Genomic DNA, 15906 nt, shown 5'->3' on the forward strand with positions numbered 1-15906 from the left:
TGTGAAAACTAGTAAAGACTGAAATGGCCTCTGAGACAGCTTATGAAATATGCAATGGTATTGAATTCTGCTGAATGGGTAAAGGAGGGGAACATTTTTAAATTATTGCTTTCTGCAGGAATATAATGACCTAAAAAAAAAAAAAAAAACTAGTACATCAAACTTTGGTCAGACTGAGTTGGGCTATCATAAAATCCTTCTTTTGCACAGAAACCATACTACAAATTACCAATTTTTAAACAATATACATACATTGGCCACTTTTGCATAGTATTTGCTATTTATCTTATATATTATTTGCTTCATGCCACTTTGTTAATCAAATGATATTTCTTATAACACCTTCATATTAAAAAAAATTATGTTGAAGTAGAGTGGGAATACCTAAAATGTCTATGGAAACATTCATAAACAAATGTACTCCAATAAGATTGCTACTTTAAAAATATTCAATCAGACAATATGGAAAATAAGAGTGAATATACTAAATTATACATCTGTCTTCTTAAGCACATCTAAAATTACCTAAATCATTTCACCTGAATATTAAAAAATATTTAACTTTGAATATTAGAAGAGGTATAAAAGACCTTTTTATTCCATGATGCTATTAAGCATTATTTTCAGGGACAGGCCTCTTTCAAGAAATCTCCTGATGTTATCTCCACTACCCTCGGTGTTTAATGAAGGATAACTTAGGGAGTGATATAACAGCTAAAATCCGTAAGAATGTAAGGTTTCTCATATCTCTATTTCATTTTCGACTCTGTTCAACAGTTAATTTGCCTAAGATATCTTCTCTGATGACTATCAAAAATGGACCTACTGTCACTCTCTATACATTCAATCACCCTTACTTACTTCATAGTACTCACCATATATCCCCATATTTTCATACATATAATTGTTTAAATCTGAAATATTTGTTTACTACATTGTCACCTACACCTCCATTATCATGAAAGTGCAGAGTCCGAGGATGTTTATTATTTTATCCTCAATGTCTTCAATGTCTGGTCCATTGAAGATACCCAAAAAAATATTTATTATAGGAATATTTGACAGCCAAAGAAATAAAAATCTTACTTAAATAAAACAGGCATATAAAAAAGAAGACTTTCATCATTTGGAGGCCTGATAAATGGATAAGTCTTGGAAAGGCCACATATATTTATGAATTTGCATTCAAGTCTCCTACCTAGTAGAAACTTAGATTGGAATACTTAGGTCCTTAGGGCAAGAGTGAAAAATGTGGCAGAGATCAGTGATATCATGGAAAATCCATATATTAAACAGTTGATATCCTCTCCCTTTTCTATATCCCCTGAGGAAAAATGGTTTACATACAGATATTTATCACCAGAACAAAAGAAAAAAAGTGACAAGTACTGCCCCTCAAAATTGATCACACTGTATGAGTTCAAGCAGAACAAATGATAAGGGCTTGGTGTCTCAGTGTAAAGCCATTTGCATTTAGATATTTTGCAGTCCTTGGGCTGATGTGGCTGGCTCTCTTGCCCTCCCCTCTAGAGGAAATGCCCCAGGCAAATATGCAAAGTTCTTATAACACTTTCACAAATATGAATGAACACCTGTTAATAGATAAATGATAGAGAAATTACAAGATAATTATCAGAGAAATGTCTGCAAAGTTATCAATAATTACCTTGAATGTAAAGGCATCAAATACATCAGTTAGAGTGTTAACAGATTGGATTCATATAACTAACAAATATATTGTGTACAAAAATATAGTCTAAAATAAGGACATGGGAAGATTGAAAGTTAATGGATATAAAAGGTTTCCATACGATGCTAGCCTCCCAAAAGGCTGTGCCACTGTATTAATATTTGGCAAAACAGAACTCTGAGAAGATTTAAAAAAGGATATTTTTGATAACAAATGTTAATTCAAGATGAAGACATAATTGTGAGAGTTAGGAAGAAAAAAATCTCAATCTGTGGAGGACATGATTGTGTATCTAGCAAATACAAAATAATCTTTTTCAAAAACCGTTAAAATAATAAGTGAACTTAGCAAGATGCTGGGTATATACCAGAAACAAATATTCAGGGTATAATTTTGAAAACAACCTTTATGATAGCATCAAGCAATATAATATACTTAGTCATAAGTATATGGAAATATATGCAAGATCATCTCAGTTAAAACTAGAACATATCAGTTAGGGAAAGGAAACATTAATGAAGAAATATACGATACTGAGAGCCTTTAAGAACATTTTTGCCAATGAGTTCATTTCCGCAATTGAATGAAATGAAATATAACTTTAGTGCCATCCTAATCAAAATCCTAACAGACATGTTTTCTGGAAGTTGTCAGTCAGATTTTTAAATTTGTATAGAAATGTGATGATCTAGAATAGCTAAGCAATCTTAAGAAATGATGCTGTAAACTTATATTAAATATGTCGAACTTATCTAAAATGTCAGTAACGAACACAGTATGTTACTGATGCAAATACAGAGATATATATGAAGAGTACAAACAGATATAAATGAGAAGTGTTATGAAACAAGCTCGTACATATGTTCAGTAATCTGATTTATAACAAAGACACCACTAAACAAATAGATAATCATGGAGAAATATGAACCAGGATCACTAATATATTGCAAACACATATATAAATGAAAACGCAAAAAAAAAAAAAAAAAAAAAAGAAAACGCATCATAGATCTTATTATGGAAAATAAAAAAATGCTTCTAGAAGAAATATAAAGCAGTATATTCATGAAATCAAGATCAGTAAAATGTTTTCTAAAGAGTATTAAGAATAAAAAATTGATGTTTTGGACCCAATTAGTGTTAAAAACTTCTGTTCATTGATAAATAATATTAAGAAAATGAAATTAGAGATGCCTGGGTGTCTCAGTTAAGCTTTCAACTCTAGATTTCAGCTCAGGGTCCTTAGATTGAGTACTACCCTCAGGCTCAGCTCTGGGCATGGAGCTTGCCTAAGATTCTGTCTCTCTTTCTCCCTCTGCCCCTCTCCACATGTTCATGTGGATGCTCTCCCTCTCACCATCCCTCCCTCTCAACAAAAAAGAAAACGATGTTAAGTCAGGACCAGGAGAAGATATTAATGATACATTTTTCTTGTTAAATAATCATATTTAGAATATCCCATAAATCAATGAGCAAAAAAAATAAATTATTTATAAAATCAGGCAAAATAGGAACTAAGAGGAGAGACAAATTTCTAAGGAGCTATTGGGGAAAAAATGCTTAACATCATTGCCCATTATGTTGTCTGATGGCTGTGTCTAGGACTTCCAGTACTATGTTAAATAACAGTGATGAGAGAGGATATCCCTTTTTATTTCTGATGATGGAGCAAAGCTCTCAGTTTTTCCCCAATGTGGACAAAAATAACTTTTGGTTTTTCATATATGGCCTTTATAATGTCGAGGTATGTTCCCTCTAAATCTACTTTGCTGAGAGTTGTTCTCATGAATGGATGTTGTACTATGTCAAAGTACAAATGAACAAAAGTACAAACATGCTTTTTCTGCCTTTGTTAAAATGATCATATAGTTCTTATCATTCCTTTTATTAATGTGGTATATCACCTTGATTGATTTGTGAATATTGAACCACCCTTCCAAAACAGAAATGAATCCCACTTGATTGTGGATAAGGCATCCAAATTGGCAAGGAAGAAGTGAAACTTTCACTCTGCAGATGACATGATACTCTATATAGAAAACCCAAAAGACTCCACCACAAAACTGCTAGAACTCATAAATGAATTCAGTGAAATCACAGGATACAAAACCAACATACAGAGATCTGCTTCACTTCTATACACCAATAATGAAGCAGCAGAAAGACAAATTAGGGAATCTATCCCATTTACACTTGCACAATAAGATACCTAGAACTACAGCTAAGCCAAGAGGTGAGAGAACTGTACTCTGAAAACTATAAAACACTGATGAAAGAAATGGGAGAGGACATAAAGAAATGGAAAAACAGTCCATGCTCGTGAATTGGAATAACAAATACTGTTAAAAAATCTACACTACCCAAAGCCATCTACACATGTAAGGCAATCCCTATCAGAATACCAACAGCATGTTTCACAGAGCTACCACAGAGCTTTAGAGTTCCTAAAGTTTGTAAGGAACCACAAATTCCCCAAATAGCCAGAGCAACCTTGAAAAAGAAAAAGCGGGAAGCATCATAATCCTGGATTTCAAGTGATGTTACAAAGCTTTGGTGATAAGCACACTGTGGTACTGGCACAAAAATAGATACATAGACCTTAGAACAAAAGAGAAAACTCAGAAGTAAACCCACAACTATATGGTCTATTAATCTTCAACAAAGCAAGAAAGAATATCCAATGGGGGGGAAGAAAACAGTCTACTCAACAAATGGTATTGGGAAAACTGGACAGCAACATGCAGAAAAATGAAACCGGACCACTTTCTTACACCATCCAAAACAAAAACAACAAAAACAAAACAAAACAAACAAAAGGCTCCAAATGGATGAAAGACCTAAAGATGAGACTTGAAACCATAAAAATCTACAGGGGAACTAGGCATAACCTTTTTTGACATTGCCCATAGCAACTTCTTTCTAGATAGGTTTCTGGAGGCAAGGGACAGGAAAGCAAAAATAAACTTAGGATTTCATCAAGATAAAAAGCTTAGGCACAGTGAAGGAAAGAATCCACAGAACAAAAGAGTGACCTACAGAATGGGAAAAGATGTTTGCAAATGACTTATCTGATATAAAGGGTTAGTATCCAAAATCTATAAAGAACTTCTCAAACTCAACATCCCCCTAAGAAATAATCCAGTTAAGAAATGGGCAGAAGACAAGAATAGACATTTTTCCAAAGGAGACATCCGGATGGCCAAGAATGCAAAGATGCTCTACATCACTGATCCTCAGGGAACTACAAGTCAAAGCTACAATGAGACATCACCTCACACCTGTCAGAATGGCTAAAATCAACAACATAAGAAACAATAGGCATTTGTGAGGATGTGGAGAAAGGGCAACCCTCTTGCACTGTTGGTGGGTATGCAGAGTGGTGCAGCCCCTCTGGAAAACAGTATGGAGGTTCCTCAAACACTTCAAAGTTGAACAACCCTAACATCCAGCAATTACACTACTATGTACTTACCCAAAGAACACAAAAACACTAATTCAAAAGGATACATGGACCCTGATGTTTATAGCAATAGCAATTTAGCTATGATAGCTAAATTATGGAAACAGCCCAAGTGTCCATTACTGATGAATGCATAAAGAAAATGTGATATATGTGTACAATGGAATATTACTCAGCCATAAAAAAAGAATGAAATCTTTCATTTGCAATGACATGGATGGAGCTGAAGAGTATTATGCTAAGGAAAATAAGTCAGAGAAAGACAAATACCATATGATTTCACTCACATGTGGAATTTAAGAAACAAAACAAAGGAGCAAAGGGAAAAGACCAAGAAAGACAAACTAAGAAATAGACTCAGCTACAAAGAACAAACTGAAGGGAGGTGGGGGGATGGGTAAAATAGGTTATGGGGATTAAGGCATGCACTTGCTGTAATGAGCATTAGCTGTTGTATAGAAGTGTTGAATCACTATATTGAACAGCTGAACCTAATAATATTGTACGTTTAACTGGAATTTAAATAAAAACTTAAATTTTAAAAACATCATTGCTCATTAGAGAAATACAAAGTATAAAATTGACATAGCAATACATATCCATTAAAACAATAATATCAAATAAGTACCAAGAACTGGCAAGAATATGTAAAAACAAAAACAAAAACAAAAAAACGAAACTTCCATAAACTGCTATTTGATTTATAAATTGGTACAAACTTCTTGAAAGTTGTTTGGTATTACCCATAAAAGTAAACCTACACCTACCTTATGACCTATCAATTTTATTTCTAGGTACATAAGAAACAAATTATTACATATTTCCACAAAAAGAGAACATTATTCTCAGATTTAATATAAGTAGGCCAAATTGGATATAATCTAAATATCTATCAATCATGCTATGGATAAATTAACTGTGATCTATTCATTTAATATAGTTTGTAAACAGTGACTTAAAAAAAAGATGAATCTCAGATGAAAATTGAATACTGAAAGAATCCAAATGCAAAACACTACACATTGTGGGATGCCATTTATATTATATTCAAAAAAGACAAAACTGATCTATGATGATTATACTCAGACTATAGCTATCCTTATATAAGGGGCATGTATACTGGGAGGAGTAAAATGGGGGACCACCAGGGTCATCATAATGTTTACATTGATTTGGGGCGATTATAAATTTTTTGAGCCCTCTATAGTATGTAAGACAAAGCCCAATTTACAAAATATTAATAATCTGTCACATCTATATACCCTGGTATGGTCTCCTAAAACACAGTTTGATAGCAAGAGTTAATGTGCCCAATGTATGTATGCATTACAACACAATTTACATAAGAACAAATACTTCCACAATTGCTAGGTACACAGAGAAAAATGTGGGAGAAAATTAACTAAACAATAAAACAAAACACATTTCACAAAATGGTTGTAAAAAAGTCTTTCATCTGCACACCCCTAAGGAATATCTAGAGCTCTAGGTGGGACCAATGCTCATTATTCACCTATTATCTATTTGAGCTTTTTGAATATTTCTCATATGAAGGTAGTATTTTCATAATGCAAAGGCTTTAAAAGTATAAATGCCTTTATTAAATTCTTAAGTCCTAAGAAAATGTAGCAATTAAGAGCCTTTCTTGAATAAATTCATCAACTAAGTGATGAAACAAAGAAAAATATTCCAGAATGGAGAAATTCCGATAACACAACTAGGACTAAGTCAATATTCAAAAATGAAGAGCTTCTTTCAAAATAAGTGGGGACAAAGCAATGCTAAATCATTTTATAGTTTTGTTAAAATATATGAAGCAAAGTAAAATAAATCTGGTTTTTTCCACAAATAATATCAAACAGGATATAAAGCCTTGATACTCCAATACTAAATAAATATATAAACTTTAGGTTAAACACGGAGGTTGATAGTTTTCACGCATGTCAATAAATGATTAGATATTAGGAAAAGAAAGTAATGATTTTGCAGACATACTGACCAATGACTGAATCCCAAATCTACTACTCGATATCGTCACAACCATGGGCAATTCACAATTTCCTCCCTTATAAGACAAGAGTCATGGACACTGCACATAATTGAGGAACAGAACCTAGAATTCATTTAGAAAACATGCAAACATCCTCTAACTCCTTAAGTGTACCTGTGCAGGGACTGCAATTAAACTGCCAGTTTTTAATGTTTGTGGATTCAGCTACATTGGCATTGTGTAGACTTCAGATGTTAATGAATATTTCAGATTATTTAACTCACAATTATGGTTATTTACATCTTTTTTTTACCGGTAATTATCCCATGGTAGAGATAATGCTCATTTACATAACACATTTCAATAGTGATAAAGAATTTAGAACAGACCTGGCTGAGAAGACATTGACAGGCTGACAAATTTTCTATAGCCTCTGGACATGAATAGTACATAAACAAGCCCTTCAAAGATCACTTTAAGCAGGGCTGGCTGGCAGTTGTATAATTTTCTTATATTGACAGAGCAATTATATCTGGCTTCTTGGAATGTTTTGTCTTGAGCAGAATGGAATGACATGCATTCTTAACCTTAACCTTAACATTACATGAAATGCGATGCAAAGCAGCAATTTTAGATGTCTGCTCGTAGAGATAAAAATATAACAAAATTCAAATGTGTCAAAATGATAAAACCTATGCATTCCTAAAAATATTAATTATCAAAATGCCTATTATACTTGGGTTTAAAGAAAGAATCGTGATTGAGAGTATTAAAATAAGTGATACATTGTAAAAATATTGTTATAGAATTAGTAAATTTTCAAAGAAACTTATGTCTTCAACAGGGTCATCTACATATTCTCTTCAATTCCTTCTCATCCATTTATGCCTTATTTTATGTACTCAAATGTTCTATCCTAATATGCATTTATTTTTTTTTTAATTTTTATTTACTTATGATAGTCACAGAGAGAGAGAGGCAGAGACACAGGCAGAGGGAGAAGCAGGCTCCATGCACCGGGAGCCCGACGTGGGATTCGATCCCAGGTCTCCAGGATCGCGCCCTGGGCCAAAGGCAGGCGCTAAACCGCTGCGCCACCCAGGGATCCCCCTAATATGCATTTAAATTGCACTCTTAATTGGGCTTCAAAACACCAGATTAAAAATATTGTATAAATAGGTGTGCTTTTAAAAAAACAAAACTTTTATCCCAGTTTAGAATAATTTAATTGATTTTGCTCTTTGGTGTTCTCTCCTTCCATTGTTTTTGTTATATTTTACTAACTGGATTCTTAAAGTACTTACCTGATTGCAATGAAAGAATTAATCACTTCCTTTTCAAGCCTTCTCTTCTGAAATATGGGTGATTTAATTTTCTGTCTTATCCTCTTTCCCTGAGGTATATTACTTTTATTTTAGTTCTTCTTTTGTATAAATGACAAAGAGAAGAGTCCTCTTCTCTCAAACTATTTGGTCTAAATTGTTCTGAAACTAAACACCCATTTAAAATATTTTATTGAGAATCGACCACATGCCTGGCACTATTTTGTGTTCAGTGACAAACTAGTAAAAATATGATTTCATGAAGTGCGTGCCCTAGTTTTAAACCTAAGGGGTCAGGGAAAGAAAGTGGCAGGATGAAGAAATACAGTATGATAGTAAGTAAGGGAAAGGCAAGGCTAGGTAGGAAGAAATAGGTAGGGGACCACAGAATCAGGCTCACAAAAATCCCAAAAATGTGGAGATTAAAGGACACCAGGGATAAACCAGACCATCTTGTCCTAGGTGTTAGAGGTGGGGTCTTGTTATAACAGCTACTTGTGACCAACAAAGAATTACTGGACCCTAAAAAGGAAGAAAGCCATTAAAGGTGTTATCACTGGTCCTTACTCAGTGGTGATATCAATAGAGAGGTTAAAAGGATTTAGGTTCCCTGGTTGGCTTTCAATAAAAGACCAACCCTACAAGCCCCCTGTGGCAACCCAGTCGGGACCAACTGAGAGCTTTCTCTGTATCCTCACTTAATAAAACTCTATTGCTTTACTCACTTTCCTTCATCCCCGAGATTCATTCTTGGACTCCGTGAGGCAAGAACCTAGCTCTTCCACTTCAATAGCTATGTGTCTGGGGGGAGAGAGTGTTGTTTTAGATCATAGCTAGTGAGGTTACTGATGAGATCCTCCAATTCCATATACTGTTTTAAACCTCAGGGTCTTAATATATATATATATATTTTTTTTTAATTTTTTAAAGTTTATTTATGGTAGTCACACAGAGAGAGAGAGAGAGAGAGAGGCAGAGACACAGGCAGAGGGAGAAGCAGGCTCCATGCACCGGGAGCCCAACGTGGGATTCGATCCCGGGTCTCCAGGATCGCGCCCTGGGCCAAAGGCAGGCGCCAAACTGCTGCGCCACCCAGGGATCCCTCTTAATATATTTTATATCAGATTCCAGGATAGAATATTATTCCCAACTTCCCATTTTACACTATGAGTGACTGACTCTATATCCCTCCCAAATCAGGCTCTGCTAGATTGCTGCACGCATCTCCTGCAACTCCAACATGAAAATGTCTACAAGTACTGCTTATGCCCTACCTCCAAAATGACTCCTTACTGAATTTCCTATTCCTGATTAATTATCTAGTCATAAACATTATGGTAGACATAGTGCTTGGTGTGGTAAAAAGAAGAGGGATTTATCCTTTCCCTCCCCACAAAACATAACATGACTTTAATTACAGATGCCACCCTTCTCCCTATAGCAGAGTAAGAATTTCAATTACATGATCAACTCCTACCTTCAATTATTCTTTCAAGGCATAGGTTTCATTCTCTTGAAACCATTAAATCTCAATGATTCTTTCCTAAAAGTGTTTCCAAAAAGTATACCTTTTCTTCAAATATCATTTTAATTGCCCTTGTTTCAGCTCTAAGACCCACAACACACAGTAACAATGAAATCCTACTACAGCTGCTTTGTAATAGGATGTTCTCCCTCCATTCTCACTTTTCTTTAAAACCTACATGCTATCACCATATTCTGCATGGTGTATGTAGTCACTCAATTCTCACAGTAACAAAATGAAGTACGTCCTACTATTCTTACAATTATGCTGCTGGCCCAAGTTTACACAACTGAGAAATGGAGGGAATCAGGATTTAAGCAACCCCAGGCTCTTTGTCTCTAGAGTCTATGCCTTCAACCATTTCCTTTACTCAAGGTATATATTTCCATCTCATCTTTTAAACTCCAGGTATAAACGAGGTAACTAGAGAAGAGAAGAGGGGTGCAAGTCTTCCGTGGATGCAGGCACATCATTTACAGCTATTTCTACGGGAATATCACAGCATTGCTGTGTCAACAGTTAGGTCTCCTCCAAGAACTGCCCGCTCTTCAAGTACTCCCCACAAAGTTTCTCTGAAACACCTTATTTGTAGCAGTGATTGTTAACCGCTTCAGCTCTCTCCTTGCTTATTCTCTACTCTCAACTATGCAGGGTGCAGAGGAAAGCGACCCTTCTTTGTGTCCCTGAGAGGTCACAGGCTCTGGCTCTATGCTTCAGAACTGTTTTATCAGCTGAACAATTATGCACTTTGAATTCTAAAAAGATATTAAGGTTAAACATATTGCTTTTAACTTTCTAGCAGATTATAAATTCTAATACAGATACTGAAGTTCTCCAAAGTTTTAAGCCCCTTCTCACTTCTTTCTCCTTCAAAAGGGACTATGTTTCTCTAAACATCTATTTTTAATTTTTTTTTTTATTTTAAGGTGAGACTGACAGATCCTGTAAATCTCGGAGTAAAGAGACCTATGATAAATATGCATTATTTCTTTTAATTTAATTCTTTTTTTTTTTTCTCTTTGAAAATACCTAAGTCCATGGCTTAGTGTTTGGTGATTCTTCAGGTACTTGGGGATTCCTGTCAAGATGGTTAGTCACACATGAAGAAGAGGAAGTAAATGTTATGTTTAGGAATATGAACCACACAGAACCGGTGAGGGGACACATGCTTTACATGCCCTGACTGCATGATCCCATCTGAGTATCAAGCTGGAGATGAAGGATTTCTAAGAAGTTAACAAAACACAGAAGTACTTCAAGAATTTCCAAAATAATCATGTGGAAAAGAGCTAAATTTTATTTCATAGCTTTTATTTAAATTCCAGTTAGTTAACATGCAGTGTAACACTAGTTTCAGGTGTACAATAAAGTGATTCAACACTTCCATACGACAGCCAGTGCTCATCACAGCAAGTGCCATGCTTAATCTGCATCACCCTTTTCACCCACCACCCACCTCCACTCTGGTAACCATCAGTTTCTTCCTTATAGTTGAGGGTCTCTTTCTCGGGTTGCCTCCTTCTCTTCCCCTCCCCTCTTGTTCTTAAATTCCATATATGAGTGAATTGTAGCTAATGCTGCTATAAACATCGGGGTCCATGCATCCCTTTGAAATAGTATTTTTGTGTTCTTTGGGTAAGTACATAGAAGTGCAATTGCTGGATGTTAGGGTTGTTCAACTTCGAAGTGTTTGAGGAACCTCCATACTGTTTTCCAGAGGGGCTGCACCACTTTGCATACCCACCAACAGTGCAAGAGGGTTGCCCTTTCTCCACATCCTCACAAATGCCTATTGTTTCTTATGTTGTTGATTTTACCATTCTGACAGGTGTGAAGTGATGTCTCATGGCAGTTTTGACTTGTAGTTCCCTGAGGATCAGTGATGTAGAGCATCTTTGCATGTGTCTCTTGGCCATCCGGATGTCTCCTTTGGAAAAATGTCTATTCCTGCCTTCTGCCCATTTCTTAACTGGATTATTTCTTAGGGGGATGTTGAGTTTGAGAAGTTCTTTATAGATTTTGGATACTAACCCTTTATCAGATATGTCATTTGCAAACATCTTTTCCCATTCTGTAGGTCACTCTTTTGTTCTGTGGATTCTTTCCTTCACTGTGCCTAAGCTTTTTATCTTGATGAAATCCTAAGTTTATTTTTGCTTTCCTGTCCCTTGCCTCCAGAAACCTATCTAGAAAGAAGTTGCTATGGGCAATGTCAAGAAAGGTTATGCCTAGTTCCCCTGTAGATTTTTATGGTTCCAAGTCTCATCTTTAGGTCTTTCATCCATTTGGAGCCTTTTGTTTGTTTGTTTTGTTTTTGTTGTTTTTGTTTTGGATGGTGTAAGAAAGTGGTCCGGTTTCATTTTTCTGCATGTTGCTGTCCAGTTTTCCCAATACCATTTGTTGAGTAGACTTGTTTTCTTCCCCCCATTGGATATTCTTTCTTGCTTTGTTGAAGATTAATAGACCATATAGTTGTGGGTTTACTTCTGAGTTTTCTCTTTTGTTCTAAGGATCTACGTGTCTATTTTTGTGCCAGTACCACAGTGTGCCGATCACCACAGCTCTGTAACATCACTTGAAGCCCAGGATTATGATGCTTCCCGCTTTTTCTTTTTCAAGGTTGCTCTGGCTATTTGGGGAATTTGTGGTTCCTTACAAACTTTAGGATTGTTTGTTGTAGCTCTGTGAAACATGCTGTTGGTATTCTGATAGGGATTGCCTTACATGTGTAGATGGCTTTGGGTAGTGTAGACTTTTTAACGGTATTTGTTATTCCAATTCGCAAGCATGGACTGTTTTTCCATTTCTTTATGTCCTCTCCCATTTCTTTCATCAGTGTTTTATAGTTTTCAGAGTACAAGTCTCTCACTTCTTCACTTAACTTTTTTTTTTTTGTAAGATTTTATTTATTTATTCAGGAGAGACAGAGAGAGAGAAGGAGAGACATAGGCAGAGGGAGAAGCAGGCTGCCTCTGGGGAGCCTGATGTGGGACTTGGGATCAAGACCTAAGCCAAAGGCAGACGCTCAACCACTGAGCCACCCAGGTGCCCTTGGCTTAGCTTTAGTCCTAGGTATCTTACTGGTTTTGGTCAACTGTAAATGAAATAGATTCCCTAATTTGTCTTTCTGCTGCTTCATTATTGGTGTTTAGAAATGTAGCAGATTTCTGTATGCTGATTTTGTATCCTGTGACTTCACTGAATTCATTTATGAGTTCTAGCAGTTTTGTGGTGGAGTCTTTTGGGTTTTCTGTACAGAGTATCATGTCGTCTGTAGAGTGAAAGTTTCACTTTTTCCTTGCCAATTTGGATGCCTTTTATTTCTGTTTGTTGTCTGACTGCTGTGGCTAGGACTTCCAGTACTATGTTAAATAACTGGTGAGAATGGACAGCTTTGTCTTGTTTCTGACCGTAGGAAAAAAATCTCCATTTTTTTCCCCATGGAGTATGATTTTAGCTGTGGGTTTTTCATACGTGGCCTTTATTATGTTGAGGTATGTTCCCTCTGAACCTACTTTGCTGAGGGTTGCTATCATGAATGGATGTTGTACTTTGTCAGTGTTTTTTGGCATTTATTGAAATGATCATATGGTTCTTATCTTTTCTTTTATTAATGTGGTGTTATCACAATGATTGATATGTGAAAATTGAACCACCATTGCTACCCAGGAATATATCCCACTTGATTATGGTGGATTATTTTTTTCATGTATTATTGGATTTAGTTTGTTAGTATTTTATTGACAGTATTTTATTGCTAGTATTTTGTTTTTGCATCCGTGTTCATCAGAGATATTGACCTGTAGTTCTCTTTTTTAGTGGAGTCTTTATCTGGTTTTGGTGTCAGGGTAATGCTGATCTCATGGAATTAATTTCAAAGTTCTTCTTCCCTTTTTTTGGGGGGGTGGGGAATAGTTTGAGAGGAATAGCTATTAACTCTTCTTTAAACGCTTGGTGGAAATCACCTGTGAATCCAACTGGCCCAAGATTTTGTTTGTTGGGAATTTTTATTTATTTATTTGAGAGAGCGAGCGATCTCATGGGTGAGAGAGGGAGGGGGATGGGAGAGAGAATTTCAATTAGACTCCATGCTAATTGTGCATGGACCCAACGTGGGGCTCAGTCCCAAAACCCCAGGATCACAACCCTGAGCTGAAACCAAGAGTCAGATTCCTAACTGACTATGCCACCTGCCTCGCCTGTTGGGAGTTTTTGATCACTGATCCACTTTCTTTGTTTGTTATTGGTCTGCTCAAGTTTTCGATTTCTTCCTGTTTCTGTTTTGGTAGTTTATATGCTTCTAGGACTTTATTTCTTCCAAGGTTGTCCAATTGTTGGCATACAGTTTTTCATAGTATCCTCTTATAATTGTTTGTATTTCTGTGGTATTGGTTGTTATTTCTCCTCATTTGTGATTTTATTTATTTGAGTCCTTTCTCTTTTCTTTTCTTTTTTTTTTTTTTTTTTTTTTTTGTTAATTCTGGCTACAGGCTTGTCAATTTTCTTAATTTTGTAGAAGAACCAGCTCTTCTTTTCATTCATCTGTTCTTTTTTTTTAAATTTTTATATCACTTATTTGTGGTCTAATCTTTATTATTTCCTTCCTTCTGCTGGCTTTAGGCTTCATTTGTCATTCTTTTTCTAGCCACTTTAGGTGTAGAGTGAGGTTGTTTATTTGAGATTTTTCTGCTCCTTGCGGCTTCTATTGTTATTTAGTTCTCTCTTAGGACTGCTTTTGCTGTCCAAAGGTTTTGGACCATTGTGTTTTCTTTTGTCTCCATGTATTTTTTTAAAGACTTTATTTATTTATTCATGAGAGATACAGAGAAAGAGGCAGAGACATAGGCAGAGGGAGAAGCAGGCTCCCTGAAGGGAGCCTGATGCAGGACTCAATCCGGAACCCTGGGATCAAGACCTGAACCAAAGGCAGATACTTAACCACTGAGCCACCCAGGTGTACCCTATTTCCATGTATTTTTTAAAATTTCTTTTAATTCCTGGTTGACCCATTGTTTAGTAGCATGTTTTTTAGCCTCCTTGTTTTTGTGGAATGTTCTCCAGAATAGATCACATATTAGGTCATAAAATAAGGCCTCAACAAATACAAAAAAAAAAAAAAAAAAAAAGCCTGAAATCATACAATGTACCTTTTCTGACCACAATGCTAGGAAATTAGAAGTCAACCACAAGGAAAAATTTGGAAAAACACCTATCTTGAGTATTTGCTAAAATTAACATGGTATCCCTTCCAAATCAATAAAGATAAATCAAGTAACAGTTTGTTCCTGTATTTCAGGAACTCAAAGAAAACAGCTATAAAATATAAAAAGAAAAAACTGAATATGGCATAAGATGAATACATCAATTATTATAATAAAATCAAATATGCATATCATATTGGGACAAAATTGATTTGTTTTAAATAAAGTATATGTCCATGTATTCCCCACCCCCAAATATATATATATTTTAAAATATCTTATTTATTTATTCATGAGAGCCACAAAGAAAGAGAGAGTGAGAGAGTCAGAGACACAGGCAGAGGGAGAAGCAGGCTCCATGCAGAGAGCCTGTCATGGGGCTCCATCCCGGGTCTTCAGGATCAGGCCCTGGGCTGAAGGCAGTGCTAAACTGCTGAACCACCTGGGCTGCCCCCCAAATATATTCCTAAAACCACTCTACAAACTTGAAAGGGAACTTTTAACCTTAAAAATAACAATTAATATACTATTAGACCAGACATTTGAAATATTGCTTCACAACTATTCAATATAAATGAGAACAGTACAAGGTGGTAGAAAGAAATCCTATCTCAGTCCACCACAATTGTACCAGATATGATTCCTTATCAAGGTACCACAACTTTTTAATTTTTTTAATGTAGTAAAATTCTTATTTAAGTAGAACATTCTTTACTTT

This window comes from Vulpes vulpes, chromosome 11 (genome assembly GCF_048418805.1).
Source record: "Vulpes vulpes isolate BD-2025 chromosome 11, VulVul3, whole genome shotgun sequence".
NCBI classification, from domain to species: Eukaryota; Metazoa; Chordata; class Mammalia; order Carnivora; family Canidae; genus Vulpes; species Vulpes vulpes.